This window comes from Oncorhynchus nerka, linkage group LG18 (genome assembly GCF_034236695.1).
Source record: "Oncorhynchus nerka isolate Pitt River linkage group LG18, Oner_Uvic_2.0, whole genome shotgun sequence".
Lineage (NCBI taxonomy): Eukaryota > Metazoa > Chordata > Actinopteri > Salmoniformes > Salmonidae > Oncorhynchus > Oncorhynchus nerka.
The window spans coordinates 15,705,028-15,721,821 of NC_088413.1; positions in this window are offsets into that span (position 1 = coordinate 15,705,028).

Here is a 16,794-nt window from a genome sequence, read left to right on the forward strand (position 1 = left end):
CTCTTTACAGTTGTGTTAATGGAAAACTCAAGGTGTTCCATCTCACTCTGGCACATCAGCTCTCCATACAGAACCTGTTATGACATCAGTATGTGGCCATTTTAGTAGACTCTCTTATCCAGAACCATTAGGATTAAGTGCCTTGCTCAAGGACACATCGGCAGATTTTTCCCCCTAACCGAGTCGGGGATTCAAACCAGTGATCTTTCGTTACTGGTCGAAGGCTCTGAACCGCTAGGCTACCAGCCGCCCGAAGGGAGGGACAGAAACAGGCAAAGCCACCAGAGGAGCCGCCAGAAGATGCAGTAGCCCTGTCTAGATATAATACCCTGTCTAGATATAATACCCTGTCTAGATATAATACCCTGTCTAGATATAATGTCCTGTCTAGATATAATACCCTGTCTAGATATAATACCCTGTCTAGATATAATACCCTGTCTAGATATAATGTCCTGTCTAGATATAATGTCCTGTCTAGATATAATGTCCTGTCTAGATATAATACCCTGTCTAGATATAATACCCTGTCTAGATATAATACCCTGTCTAGATATAATGTCCTGTCTAGATATAATGTCCTGTCTAGATATAATACCCTGTCTAGATATAATACCCTGTCTAGATATAATACCCTGGTTGATATAATGCCCTGTCTAGATATAATACCCTGTCTAGATATAATACCCTGTCTAGATATAATGCCCTGGTTGATATAATGCCCTGATTGATACAATGCCCTGGTAGATATAATGCCCTGGTAGATATAATGATCTGTCTACATATAATGCCCTGTCTAGATATAAAGCCCTGTAGATATAATGCCTTGGTAGATTTAATGCCCTGTCTAGATATAATGCCCTGGGTAGACATAATGCCCCGGGTTGATATAATGCCCTGGTAGAAATAATGCCCTGGGTTGATATAATGCACTGGGTATATATAATGCCCTGGGTATATATAATGCCTGGGTTTATATAATGCCTGGGTATATATAATGCCCTGGGTATATATAATGCCTGGGTATATATAATGCCCTGGTATATATAATGCCCTGGGTATATATAATGCCCTGGGTATATATAATGTCCGGGTATATATAATGCCCTGTCTAGATATAATGCCCTAGGTATATATAATGTCTGGGTATATATAATACCTGGGTATATATAATGTCCTGGTATATATAATGCCTGGGTTTATATAATTCCCTGGTATATATAATGCCCTGGGTTTATATAATGCCTGGGTATATATAATAACTGGGTATATATAATGCCTGGGTTTATATAATGCCTGGGTATATATAATGCCTGGGTATATATAATGCCTGGGTTTATATAATGTCTGGGTATATATAATGTCTGAGTATATATAATGCCTGGGTATATATAATGCCCTGGGTATATATAATGCCCTGGTATATATAATGTCCTGGTATATATAATGCCCTGGTATATATAATGCCCTGGGTATATATAATGCCCTGGTATATATAATGTCCTGGGTATATATAATGCACTGGGTATATATAATGTCCTGGTATATATAATGCCCTGGTATATATAATGCACTGTCTAGATATAATGCGCTGGGTATATATAATGTCCTGGTAAATATAATGCCCTGTCTAGATATAATGCCCTGGGTATATATAATGTCCTGGTATATATAATGCCCTGATATATATAATGCCTGGGTATATATAATGTCCTGGTATATATAATGCCCTGGTATATATAATGCCCTGGGTATATATAATGTCCTGGTATATATAATGCCCTGTTTAGATATAATGCCCTGGGTATATATAATGCCTGGGTATATATAATGTCCTGGTATATATAATGCCCTGGGTATATATAATGCCTGGGTATATATAATGTCCTGGTATATATAATGCCCTGGGTATATATAATGTCCTGGTGTATGTAATGTCCTGGTTTATATAATGTCTGGGTATATATAATGCCCTGGGTATACATAATGTCCTGGGTATATATAATGCCCTGGTATATATAATGCCCTGGTATATATAATGTCCTGGTTTATATAATGTCTGGCTATATATAATGCCCTGGGTATATATAATGTCCTGGGTATATATATTGCCCTGGTATATATAATGTCTGGGTATATATAATGCCCTGGTTATATATAATGTCCTGGTATATATAATGCCCTGGTTTATATAATGTCTGGGTATATATAATGCCTGGGTATATATAATGCCCTGGGTATATATAATGTCCTGGTATATATAATGCCCTGGGTATATATAATGTCCTGGTATATATAATGCCCTGGGTATATATAATGTCCTGGTATATATAATGCCCTGGTATATATAATGCCCTGGGTATATATAATGCCCTGGTATATATAATGTCCTGGGTATATATAATGCCTGGGTATATATAATGCCTGGGTATATATAATGCCCTGTCTAGATATAATGCCCTGGGTATATATAATGCCTGGGTATATATAATGTCATGGTATATATAATGCCCTGGTATATATAATGCACTGGGTATATATAATGTCCTGGTATATATAATACCCTGGTATATATAATGCCCTGTCTAGATATAATGCCCTGGGTATATAAAATGTCCTGGTAAATATAATGCCCTGTCTAGATATAATGCCCTGGGTATATATAATGCCTGGGTATATATAATGTCCTGGTATATATAATGTCTGGGTTTATATAATGCCCTGGGTTTATATAATGCCTGGGTATATATAATGCCTGGGTATATATAATGCCTGGGTATATATAATGTCCTGGTATATATAATGCCCTGGTATATATAATGCCCTGGGTATATATAATGCCCTGGTATATATAATGTCCTGGGTATATATAATGCACTGGGTATATATAATGTCCTGGTATATATAATGCCCTGGTATATATAATGCACTGTCTAGATATAATGCCCTGGGTATATATAATGTCCTGGTAAATATAATGCCCTGTCTAGATATAATGCCCTGGGTATATATAATGTCCTGGTATATATAATGCCCTGATATATATAATGCCTGGGTATATATAATGTCCTGGTATATATAATGCCCTGGTATATATAATGCCCTGGGTATATATAATGTCCTGGTATATATAATGCCCTGTTTAGATATAATGCCCTGGGTATATATAATGCCTGGGTATATATAATGTCCTGGTATATATAATGCCCTGGGTATATATAATGTCCTGGTTTATATAATGTCTGGGTATATATAATGCCCTGGGTATACATAATGTCCTGGGTATATATAATGCCCTGGTATATATAATGCCCTGGTATATATAATGTCCTGGTTTATATAATGTCTGGGTATATATAATGCCCTGGGTATATATAATGTCCTGGGTATATATATTGCCCTGGTATATATAATGTCTGGGTATATATAATGCCCTGGTTATATATAATGTCCTGGTATATATAATGCCCTGGTATATATAATGTCCTGGTATATATAATGCCCTGGGTATATATAATGCCTGGGTATATATAATGCCCTGGGTATATATAATGTCCTGGTATATATAATGCCCTGGGTATATATAATGTCCTGGTATATATAATGCCCTGGTATATATAATGCCCTGGGTATATATAATGCCCTGGTATATATAATGTCCTGGGTATATATAATGCCTGGGTATATATAATGCCTGGGTATATATAATGCCCTGTCTAGATATAATGCCCTGGGTATATATAATGCCTGGGTATATATAATGTCATGGTATATATAATGCCCTGGTATATATAATGCACTGGGTATATATAATGTCCTGGTATATATAATACCCTGGTATATATAATGCCCTGTCTAGATATAATGCCCTGGGTATATAAAATGTCCTGGTAAATATAATGCCCTGTCTAGATATAATGCCCTGGGTATATATAATGCCTGGGTATATATAATGTCCTGGTATATATCATGTCCTGGTATATATAATGCCCTGGGTATATATAATGTCCTGGTATATATAATGCCCTGTGTATATATAATGCCCTGGGTATATATAATGTCCTGGGTATATATAATGTCCTGGTATATATAATGCCCTGGTATATATAATGCACTGGGTATATATAATGTCCTGGTATATATAATACCCTGGTATATATAATGCCCTGTCTAGATATAATGCCCTGGGTATATAAAATGTCCTGGTAAATATAATGCCCTGTCTAGATATAATGCCCTGGGTATATATAATGCCCTGGGTATATATAATGCCCTGGGTATATATAATGTCCGGGTATATATAATGCCCTGTCTAGATATAATGCCCTAGGTATATATAATGTCTGGGTATATATAATACCTGGGTATATATAATGTCCTGGTATATATAATGCCTGGGTTTATATAATGCCCTGGTATATATAATGCCCTGGGTTTATATAATGCCTGGGTATATATAATAACTGGGTATATATAATGCCTGGGTTTATATAATGCCTGGGTATATATAATGCCTGGGTATATATAATGCCTGGGTTTATATAATGTCTGGGTATATATAATGTCTGAGTATATATAATGCCTGGGTATATATAATGCCCTGGGTATATATAATGCCCTGGTATATATAATGTCCTGGTATATATAATGCCCTGGTATATATAATGCCCTGGGTATATATAATGCCCTGGTATATATAATGTCCTGGGTATATATAATGCACTGGGTATATATAATGTCCTGGTATATATAATGCCCTGGTATATATAATGCACTGTCTAGATATAATGCGCTGGGTATATATAATGTCCTGGTAAATATAATGCCCTGTCTAGATATAATGCCCTGGGTATATATAATGTCCTGGTATATATAATGCCCTGATATATATAATGCCTGGGTATATATAATGTCCTGGTATATATAATGCCCTGGTATATATAATGCCCTGGGTATATATAATGTCCTGGTATATATAATGCCCTGTTTAGATATAATGCCCTGGGTATATATAATGCCTGGGTATATATAATGTCCTGGTATATATAATGCCCTGGGTATATATAATGCCTGGGTATATATAATGTCCTGGTATATATAATGCCCTGGGTATATATAATGTCCTGGTGTATGTAATGTCCTGGTTTATATAATGTCTGGGTATATATAATGCCCTGGGTATACATAATGTCCTGGGTATATATAATGCCCTGGTATATATAATGCCCTGGTATATATAATGTCCTGGTTTATATAATGTCTGGCTATATATAATGCCCTGGGTATATATAATGTCCTGGGTATATATATTGCCCTGGTATATATAATGTCTGGGTATATATAATGCCCTGGTTATATATAATGTCCTGGTATATATAATGCCCTGGTTTATATAATGTCTGGGTATATATAATGCCTGGGTATATATAATGCCCTGGGTATATATAATGTCCTGGTATATATAATGCCCTGGGTATATATAATGTCCTGGTATATATAATGCCCTGGGTATATATAATGCCCTGGTATATATAATGCCCTGGGTATATATAATGCCCTGGTATATATAATATCCTGGGTATATATAATGCCTGGGTATATATAATGCCTGGGTATATATAATGCCCTGTCTAGATATAATGCCCTGGGTATATATAATGCCTGGGTATATATAATGTCATGGTATATATAATGCCCTGGTATATATAATGCACTGGGTATATATAATGTCCTGGTATATATAATACCCTGGTATATATAATGCCCTGTCTAGATATAATGCCCTGGGTATATAAAATGTCCTGGTAAATATAATGCCCTGTCTAGATATAATGCCCTGGGTATATATAATGCCTGGGTATATATAATGTCCTGGTATATATAATGTCTGGGTTTATATAATGCCCTGGGTTTATATAATGCCTGGGTATATATAATGCCTGGGTATATATAATGCCTGGGTATATATAATGTCCTGGTATATATAATGCCCTGGTATATATAATGCCCTGGGTATATATAATGCCCTGGTATATATAATGTCCTGGGTATATATAATGCACTGGGTATATATAATGTCCTGGTATATATAATGCCCTGGTATATATAATGCACTGTCTAGATATAATGCCCTGGGTATATATAATGCCTGGGTATATATAATGTCCTGGTATATATAATGCCCTGTCTAGATATAATGCCCTGTCTAGATATAATGCCCTGATATATATAATGCCTGGGTATATATAATGTCCTGGTAAATATAATGCCCTGTCTAGATATAATGCCCTGGGTATATATAATGTCCTGGTATATATAATGCCCTGATATATATAATGCCTGGGTATATATAATGTCCTGGTATATATAATGCCCTGGTATATATAATGCCCTGGGTATATATAATGTCCTGGTATATATAATGCCCTGTTTAGATATAATGCCCTGGGTATATATAATGCCTGGGTATATATAATGTCCTGGTATATATAATGCCCTGGTATATATAATGTCCTGGTTTATATAATGTCTGGGTATATATAATGCCCTGGGTATATATAATGTCCTGGGTATATATATTGCCCTGGTATATATAATGTCTGGGTATATATAATGCCCTGGTTATATATAATGTCCTGGTATATATAATGCCCTGGTATATATAATGTCCTGGTATATATAATGCCCTGGGTATATATAATGCCTGGGTATATATAATGCCCTGGGTATATATAATGTCCTGGTATATATAATGCCCTGGGTATATATAATGTCCTGGTATATATAATGCCCTGGTATATATAATGCCCTGGGTATATATAATGCCCTGGTATATATAATGTCCTGGGTATATATAATGCCTGGGTATATATAATGCCTGGGTATATATAATGCCCTGTCTAGATATAATGCCCTGGGTATATATAATGCCTGGGTATATATAATGTCATGGTATATATAATGCCCTGGTATATATATAATGCACTGGGTATATATAATGTCCTGGTATATATAATACCCTGGTATATATAATGCCCTGTCTAGATATAATGCCCTGGGTATATAAAATGTCCTGGTAAATATAATGCCCTGTCTAGATATAATGCCCTGGGTATATATAATGCCTGGGTATATATAATGTCCTGGTATATATCATGTCCTGGTATATATAATGCCCTGGGTATATATAATGTCCTGGTATATATAATGCCCTGTGTATATATAATGCCCTGGGTATATATAATGTCCTGGGTATATATAATGTCCTGGTATATATAATGCCCTGGTATATATAATGCCCTGGGTATATATAATGCCCTGGTATATATAATGTCCTGGGTATATATAATGCCTGGGTATATATAATGCCTGGGTATATATAATGCCCTGTCTAGATATAATGCCCTGGGTATATATAATGCCTGGGTATATATAATGTCATGGTATATATAATGCCCTGGTATATATAATGCACTGGGTATATATAATGTCCTGGTATATATAATACCCTGGTATATATAATGCCCTGTCTAGATATAATGCCCTGGGTATATAAAATGTCCTGGTAAATATAATGCCCTGTCTAGATATAATGCCCTGGGTATATATAATGCCTGGGTATATATAATGTCCTGGTATATATAATGCCCTGGTATATATAATGCCTGGGTATATATAATGTCCTGGTATATATAATGCCCTGGTATATATAATGCCCTGGGTATATATAATGTCTTGGTATATATAATGCCCTGTTTAGATATAATGCCCTGGGTATATATAATGCCTGGGTATATATAATGTCCTGGTATATATAATGCCCTGGGTATATATAATGCCTGGGTATATATAATGTCCTGGTATATATAATGCCCTGGGTATATATAATGTCCTGGTATATATAATGTCCTGGTATATATAATGTCTGGGTATATATAATGCCCTGGGTATATATAATGTCCTGGGTATATATAATGCCCTGGTATATATATTACCCTGGTATATATAATGCCCTGGTATATATAATGTATGGGTATATATAATGCCCTGGGTATATATAATGTCCTGGTATATATAATGCCCTGGTTTATATAATGTCTGGGTATATATAATGCCCTGGGTATATATAATGTCCTGGGTATATATAATGCCCTGGTATATATAATGCCCTGGTATATATAATGTCTGGGTATATATAATGCCCTGGGTATATATAATGTCCTGTATATATATGTAATGGCGTTCGTCTGTTGAAAGAGAGTCGGACCGAAATGCAGCGTGTAGGTTACTCATGTGCTTTAATAAAGGAAATAGCGATACATGAAATAACTGTGAGTACAAAACAACAAACGGAACGTGAAACTATACAGCCTATCTGGTGAATACACAAAGACAGGTACAATCACCCACGAAATACAACGTGAACTCAGGCTACCTAAATACGGTTCCCAATCCGAGACAACGAGAAGCACCTGACTCTTAATTGAGAACCGCCTCAGGCAGCCCAGCCTAACAACACCCCTACTCAACCGCAATCCCAACTATACAAACCCCAATACGAAAACAACATATAAACCCATGTCACACCCTGGCCTACCCAAACATATAACAAAAACACAAAATACCATGACCAAGGCGTGACAATATAATGGTATATATTATATATATATAATATAATATATATAATGCCTGGGTATATATAATGTCTGGGTATATATAATGCCCTGGTATATATAATGCCTGGGTATATATAATGCCTGGGTATATATAATGCCCTGGGTATATATAATACCTGGGTTTATATAATGTCTGGGTATATATAATGCCCTGGTATATATAATGCCTGGGTATATATAATGCCTGGGTATATATAATGTCCTTGGTATATATAGTGTCCTGGTATATATAATGCCCTGGGTATATATAATGCCTGGGTATATATAAAGTCCTGGTATATATAAAGTCCTGGTATATATAATGTCCTGGTATATATAATGCCCTGGGTATATATAATGTCCTGGTATATATAATGCCCTGGGTATATATAATGTCCTGGTATATATAATGCCCTGGGTATATATAATGTCCCGGTATATATAATGCCCTGGGTATATATAATGTCCTGGTATATATAATGCCCTGGGTATATATAATGCCTGGGTATATATAATGCCCTGGTATATATAATGCCCTGGTATATATAATGTCCTGGGTATATATAATGACCTGGGTATATATAATGACCTGGGTATATATAATGCCCTGGGTATATATAATGCCCTGGGTATATATAATGCCTGGGTATATATAATGCCCAGGTATATATAATGCTTGGGTTTATATAATGCCCATGTATATATAATGCCTGGGTATATATAATGCCTGGGTATATATAATGTCTGGGTATATATAATGCCCTGGTATATATAATGCCTGGGTATATATAATGCCTGGGTATATATAATGTCATGGGTATATATAATGTCCTGGTATATATAATGCCCTGGTATATATAATGCCCTGGGTATATATAATGTCCTGGTATATATAATGCCCTGGTATATATAATGTCCTGGGTTTATATAATGCCCTAGGTATATATAATGTCTGGGCATATATAATGCCTGGGTATATATAATGCCTGGGTATATATTAATGCCCTGGGTATATATAATGCCCTGGGTATATATAATGCCTGGGTATATATAATGCCTGGGTATATATAATGTCCTGGGTATATATAATGTCCTGGTATATATAATGCCCTGGTATATATAATGTCCTGGGTATATATAATGTCTGGTATATATAATGTCCTGGGTATATATAATGCCTGGGTATATATAATGCCTGGGTATATATAATGCCCTGTCTAGATATAATGCCCTGGGTATATATAATGCCTGGGTATATATAATGTCATGGTATATATAATGCCCTGGTATATATAATGGGTATATATAATGCCTGGGTATATATAATGCCTGGGTATATATAATGTCCTGGGTATATATAATGTCCTGGTATATATAATGCCCTGGTATATATAATGTCCTGGCTATATATAATGTCTGGTATATATAATGTCCTGGGTATATATAATGCCTGGGTATATATAATGCCTGGGTATATATAATGCCCTGTTTATATAATGACCTGGGTTTATATAATGACTTGGGTTTATATAATGCCTGGGTATATATTAATGCCCTGGGTATATATTAATGCCCTGGCTATATATAATGCCTGGGTATATATAATGTCCTGGTATATATAATACCCTGGTATATATAATGCCCTGGTATATATAATGTCCTGGGTATATATAATGCCCTAGGTATATATAATGTCTGGGTATATATAATGCCTGGGTATATATTAATGCCCTGGGTATATATAATGCCCTGGGTATATATAATGCCTGGGTATATATAATGCCTGGGTATATATAATGTCCTGGGTATATATAATGTCCTGGTATATATAATGCCCTGGTATATATAATGTCCTGGGTATATATAATGCCCTGGGTATATATAATGTATATATAATGCCTGGGTGGCCTGGTATATATAATGCCCTGGGTATGCCTGGGTATATATAATGCCTGGGTATATATAATGTCCTGGGTATATATAATGTCCTGGTATATATAATGCCCTGGTATATATAATGTCCTGGGTATATATAATGCCCTGGGTATATATAATGTCTGGGTATATATTAATGCCTGGGTATATATAATGCCTGGGTATATATTAATGCCCTGGGTATATATAATGCCTGGGTATATATAATGCCTGGGTATATATTAATGCCCTGGGTATATATAATGCCCTGGGTATATATAATGCCTGGGTATATATAATGCCTGGGTATATATAATGCCTGGGTATATATTAATGCCCTGGGTATATATAATGCCTGGGTATATATAATGCCCTGGGTATATATAATGCCTGGGTATATATTAATGCCCTGGGTATATATAATGCCTGGGTATATATAATGCCTGGGTATATATTAATGCCTGGGTATATATTAATGCCTGGGTATATATAATGCCCTGGGTAGATATAATGCCCTGGGTATATATAATGCCTGGGTATATATAATGCCCTGGGTATATATAATGATCTGGGTTTATATAATGACCTGGGTTTATATAATGACCTGGGTTTATATAATGCCTGGGTTTATATAATGCCTGGGTTTATATAATTACCTGGGTTTATATAATGCCTGGGTTTATATAATGACCTGGGTTTATATAGTGCCTGTGTATTTAAAATGCCTGGGTAAACATTAGCTGAAGTAGACTTTAAAAACAGGGAGATCTGATAGAGCTGAATTAAACCTGTTGCTGTCAACTAATCCACCATGTCTTCTGTGAGTGTTTTGTCTCAACTTCAAATGACACTATTGGGAAGACCAGCATTTTACACTGAGGGTTGGTTTTCCAGATCAACCCCGTTGAGCATGTTTTTGTTGTCCAGGACTAGGTTTATATGTGTCCTGGAAACCGGTATTCACTGTAGAGAACAAGAGAGAAGAATGTGTAGAATTCAACACTTCTATTACATAAAATAATTGTAGAATTTGAATGGTTTGGTTATAGAAAATAATGTAAAATTTCAACAGTTCTGTTATAGATACTAATGTAGAATTTCAACTGTTCTGTTATAGAAACTAATGTAGAATTTCAACTGTTCTGTTATAGAAACTAATGTAGAATTTCAACAGTTCCGTTATAAAATCCAATGTAGAATTTCAACAGTTCTGTTATAGAAACCAATGTAGAATTTCAACAGTTCTGTTATAGATACTAATGTAGAATTTCAACTGTTCTGTTATAGAAACCAATGTAGAATTTCAACAGTTCTGTTATAGAATCCAATGTAGAATTTCAACAGTTCTGTTATAGAAACCAATGTAGAATTTCAACAGTTGTGATTCAGTTGGTTGGAACCTGGATGAAAAATTATTCTATTTTTATAAAACATGGAATTGTGGAAACAGGTTTTAGTTGCAGATGTCAAGCCTTGTGTATTTTAACATTTAACCATGTTGTTGTAATTTACCACATTGTGACTCAAAGTCGTGAACCAAGCCTCAGGCTTCCATCATTTCCAATAGACCAGGTCCTGCAGAATAGTCATCTTCCCAGCGTCCCAGCAGAGCAGCTGACGGCCTTAGAGGGCCTCATCTATCAGTTATGTGTTGTGGGTATGTACATTTATTACCTACATGTATTGTTTGGAGGGCTGTCAATTTGAATAGAAAACAGCTCAATCAAAATGTATTCTTTATATAAGAGTCCCAGAGTGCAGAGCAGCTAGAGAGACCTGTAGAGAGAAAGGAGCTAGAGTTGAACATACTCCAATTTTACACACACACACACACACACACACACACACACACACACACACACACACACACACACACACACACACACACACACATATACAAACACACACACACACACACACATACATACACACACACACACACAGACGTATACATACACACACACACACACACACAAATACACAACCACACACACACACACACACACACACACACACACACACACACACACACACACACACATATACAAACACACACACACACACATACATACACACACACACACACACGTATACATACACACACACACACACAAATAAATACACAACCACACACACACACACACACACACACACACACACACACACACACACACACACACACACACACACATATACAAACACACACACACACACATACATACACACACACACACACACGTATACATACACACACACACACACAAATACACAACCACACACACACACACACACACACACACACACACACACACACACACACACACACACACACACACACACACACACACACACATATACAAACACACACACACACACATACATACACACACACACACACACGTATACATACACACACACACACACACACAAATACACAACCACACACACACACACACACAAATACACAACCACAAACACACATACACACGCACACATATACATAATGTACACACATACACAGCCAGACGAACACACACAAATACACACACAGACAGAGAGAGACATACACACTCAGACACACAGACAACCAGTTCTCCCGTTGTTCATGAAGCTGAACTGAACTGATCTATCTGGAGGAAGATGAAAGGAGGACTTTTGCTCATTGATATAAATAAACGGAGGGAGAGAATGATGAGACGAGGCCGTGTAGGAGGGGTGATATCCTTGGGGCAAACCAACAGAGGAGGCAGGAGGGAGGAATGGGGAGACGAGGGAAAGGGAGAAAGAGAGGAGGGGGCGGGGGATAGATGGGAGGAGAAAGAAAGAGAGAGAATGAGGAAGGAAGGAAGGAAGGAAGGAAGGAAGGAAGAAAGAAAGAAAGAAAGAAAGAAAGAAAGAAAGAAAGAAAGAAAGAAAGAAAGAAAGAAAGAAAGAAAGAAAGAAAGAAAGAAAGAAAGAAAGAAAGAAAGAAAAAGAAAGAAAGAAAGAAAGAAAGAAAGAAGAGAGTGAGGATGAGTGGAGGGAGAGGGAGATAGAGAGAGCAGGAAGATAGAGAGTGGAGGAGTGTAGAGAGAGGGAGAGAAGGAGAGCGACGTTAGAGAATGGAAGACTGAGAAATCTGAAGAAATTAGATTTTCCACTACATACGATTACACTGCAACCATCAAAGGGTGTGTGTGTGTGTGTGTGTGTGTGTGTGTGTGTGTGTGTGTGTGTGTGTGTGTGTGTGTGTGTGTGTGTGTGTGTGTGTGTGTAGCTTTTTGAATGTGTGTAGTTTCATTTGTATGTTACCCACAGTATATGGAACATGCATGTCACATTAACGTCTTAATCAACATGACTGCTGTGAATAACTAATACCGGTAGCTATGAGGAAGATGTGTGTGTGCGTACGTGTGTGTGTGTGTGGAGAAGAGTACATTTACAGGAAATACCAGTTAACCTTTCTTTCCTGTGGAAAGCGCCACGTGGATGTGATATTTTATTAACTGTGGCAGGTGATATATTTTTTCAGTTTCCACTGTGAGATTACATTAAGCTGTTATCACCTCTTCCTCTCCTCTCCACCTCCTTTCCTCCCTCCTTCTCCTTATCCCTCGTTCCCCTATCCCTCGTTCCCCTATCCCTCGTTCCCCTATCCCTCGCTCTCTGTGCATACGGTAATTACATTCAGAGTGTGGACAGAGAGAAGGGGAGAGAGAGAGAGAGAGAGAGAGAGAGAGAGAGAGAGAGAGAGAGAGAGAGAGCGAGAGAGAGAGAGAGAGAAGGAAAGCGAGAGAGAAAGAGAAAGAGAGAAAGACAGATAAGAGATCAAGATTAAAAAGCTCTTGAGAGTCTCCCTCCCTCCTCCCTCATTCCCAGCCAAAGAGGCAATCCTATCCTCCCTTGTTCTCCCCATCTCTATCTACCTCTCCTCCATTCTCCTATGGTCTGACGGCAGGGCTGTATCTGTCGCTAGGGTGATGTCCCCACGGCGATGTCACAGGGGTCTCTAAGCAACATGGAATTGTTTATTTATAGTAGCTGTTTCCAACTACACTCTGGCTGCACAATACTGACGTACAGCACACAGGAGATGGAGGGAGAGAGAGAGAGAGAGAGAGAGAGAGAGAGAGAGAGAGAGAGAGAGAGAGAGAGAGAGAGAGAGAGATGGACCTAGAGAGAAAGATGGAGGAAGCGAGAGAAGGAGAAGAAAGTGGGTGGGGTCATATTATGCCTGGTTGGCACTGTCCGGGGGTAACTTTGGACGGGGGTCACCGTGTCCCCCCCCACAGTGTAATTCTCCTGCCTTATGTGGTGTCATATGTGACCTTAGGTATGCTCTCTCTAATTCTCCCATCTCTCTTTTTCTCTCTCCCATCCCAGAGGTCCTGAGCCCTTCACTGGTTGGGATCTTCAGCTGTCCCTGTAGGATCAGCCTTTTTGGTTCCAGGTAGAACCCTTTTGGTTCCAGGTAGAACCCTTTTTGTTCCAGGTATAACCTTTTGAGTTCCATTCAGAACCCTCTCCCAAAAAGGGTTCTTCATAGGGTTTTCCTATGTGGACAGCTGAAGAACCCTTTGCTTTTCTAGATAGCACCTTTTTTTTCTAAAAGTGTAGGACCATGTCTCAGGACTACTTGGCCTGACGACTCCTGGCTGTCCTCGTCCCCAGTCCATCTGGTCGTGCTGCTGATCCAGTTCCTGCTGTTCTGCACCCTCTATAACCACTGTGATTACTATTGACCCTACTGAACATCTTGAAGAAGAATCTGTCTTTAAAGGGGAAATGCCTCCTAGAAGCAACTTCTCTGGTTATAAATGGCCTATACGGCATTGAGATGTGTAAGAAACATTCATTCTAATGTCAAAATGGACTACAAACTGTTAATAAGATCATATTGGCCATAAAGTCAGTCTGGTCCTAAACCAGATTTAGAAGTGAGTGCGTCATGACAGGTATGGATGGGTGGGGTATGGATTACTTTTGCCAATGACGTCCAATGGCCCAGAGACAACAAGGTGGGGTCCACCCCCAGCTGACATGTGTTGTGAATGTGTTGTCAAGTCTGCAATGAACGCACACTTGCTCAATGCACGCACACTTGCTCAATGAACGCACACTTGCTCAATGAACGCACACTTGCTCAATGAACGCACACTTGCTCAATGAACGCACACTTGCTCAATGCACGCACACTTGCTGAATGAACGCACACTTGCTCAATGCACGCACACTTGCTGAATGAACGCACACTTGCTCAATGAACGCACACTTGCTCAATGAACGCACACTTGCTCAATGAACGCACACTTGCTGAATGAACGCACACTTGCTCAATGCACGCACACTTGCTGAATGAACGCACACTTGCTCAATGAACGCACACTTGCTCAATGAACGCACACTTGCTCAATGAACGCACACTTGCTGAATGAACGCACACTTGCTCAATGCACGCACACTTGCTGAATGAACGCACACTTGCTCAATGAACGCACACTTGCTCAATGAACGCACACTTGCTCAATGCACGCACACTTGCTGAATGAACGCACACTTGCTCAATGCACGCACACTTGCTGAATGAACGCACACTTGCTCAATGAACGCACACTTGCTCAATGAACGCACACTTGCCCGGCACAGGAGTGAAAATGGGCCTCCATAAAGTTGGTGCAAAGTTCTAATGCATTCAACAATATTGTGCAAGATGGCAAAGAATGGATTACGTACAACAACCATACGACCTAATGGCTGTGACCTGTGTGTGGTGAGTTGTGAGCTAGCTAGCTATGATACTGTGATGTAACTAGCTAAATACAAAGACTCTCCCTAATGTGGAATGTCAAAGAGAGGAAGACTTTTATTTTAGTTTTTATTTAACTAGGCAAGCCAGTTAAGAACAAATTCTTATTTATAATGACGGCCTAGGAACAGTGGGTTAACTGCCTTGTTCAGGGGCAGAACGACAGATTTATACCTTGTCAGCTCAGGGATTCGATCCAGAAACCTTTCGGTCACTGGCCAATGCTTTAACCACTAGGTAGCATAACTTACGTTGCCCCTGATGATAAGGTTTGATAGGACGCAATGTTAGCCAGCTTGCTATCGATAATGTTTAAACTCAAACTGGCTAGCTAAACAGATGCTTATGCTAGCTAGCCAATTCGTTTCAACTCGGACAAAAATATTTATAACTAACCCGGATTTGCATGTTAGCTAGCTAGCTACTTTTATGAGAATA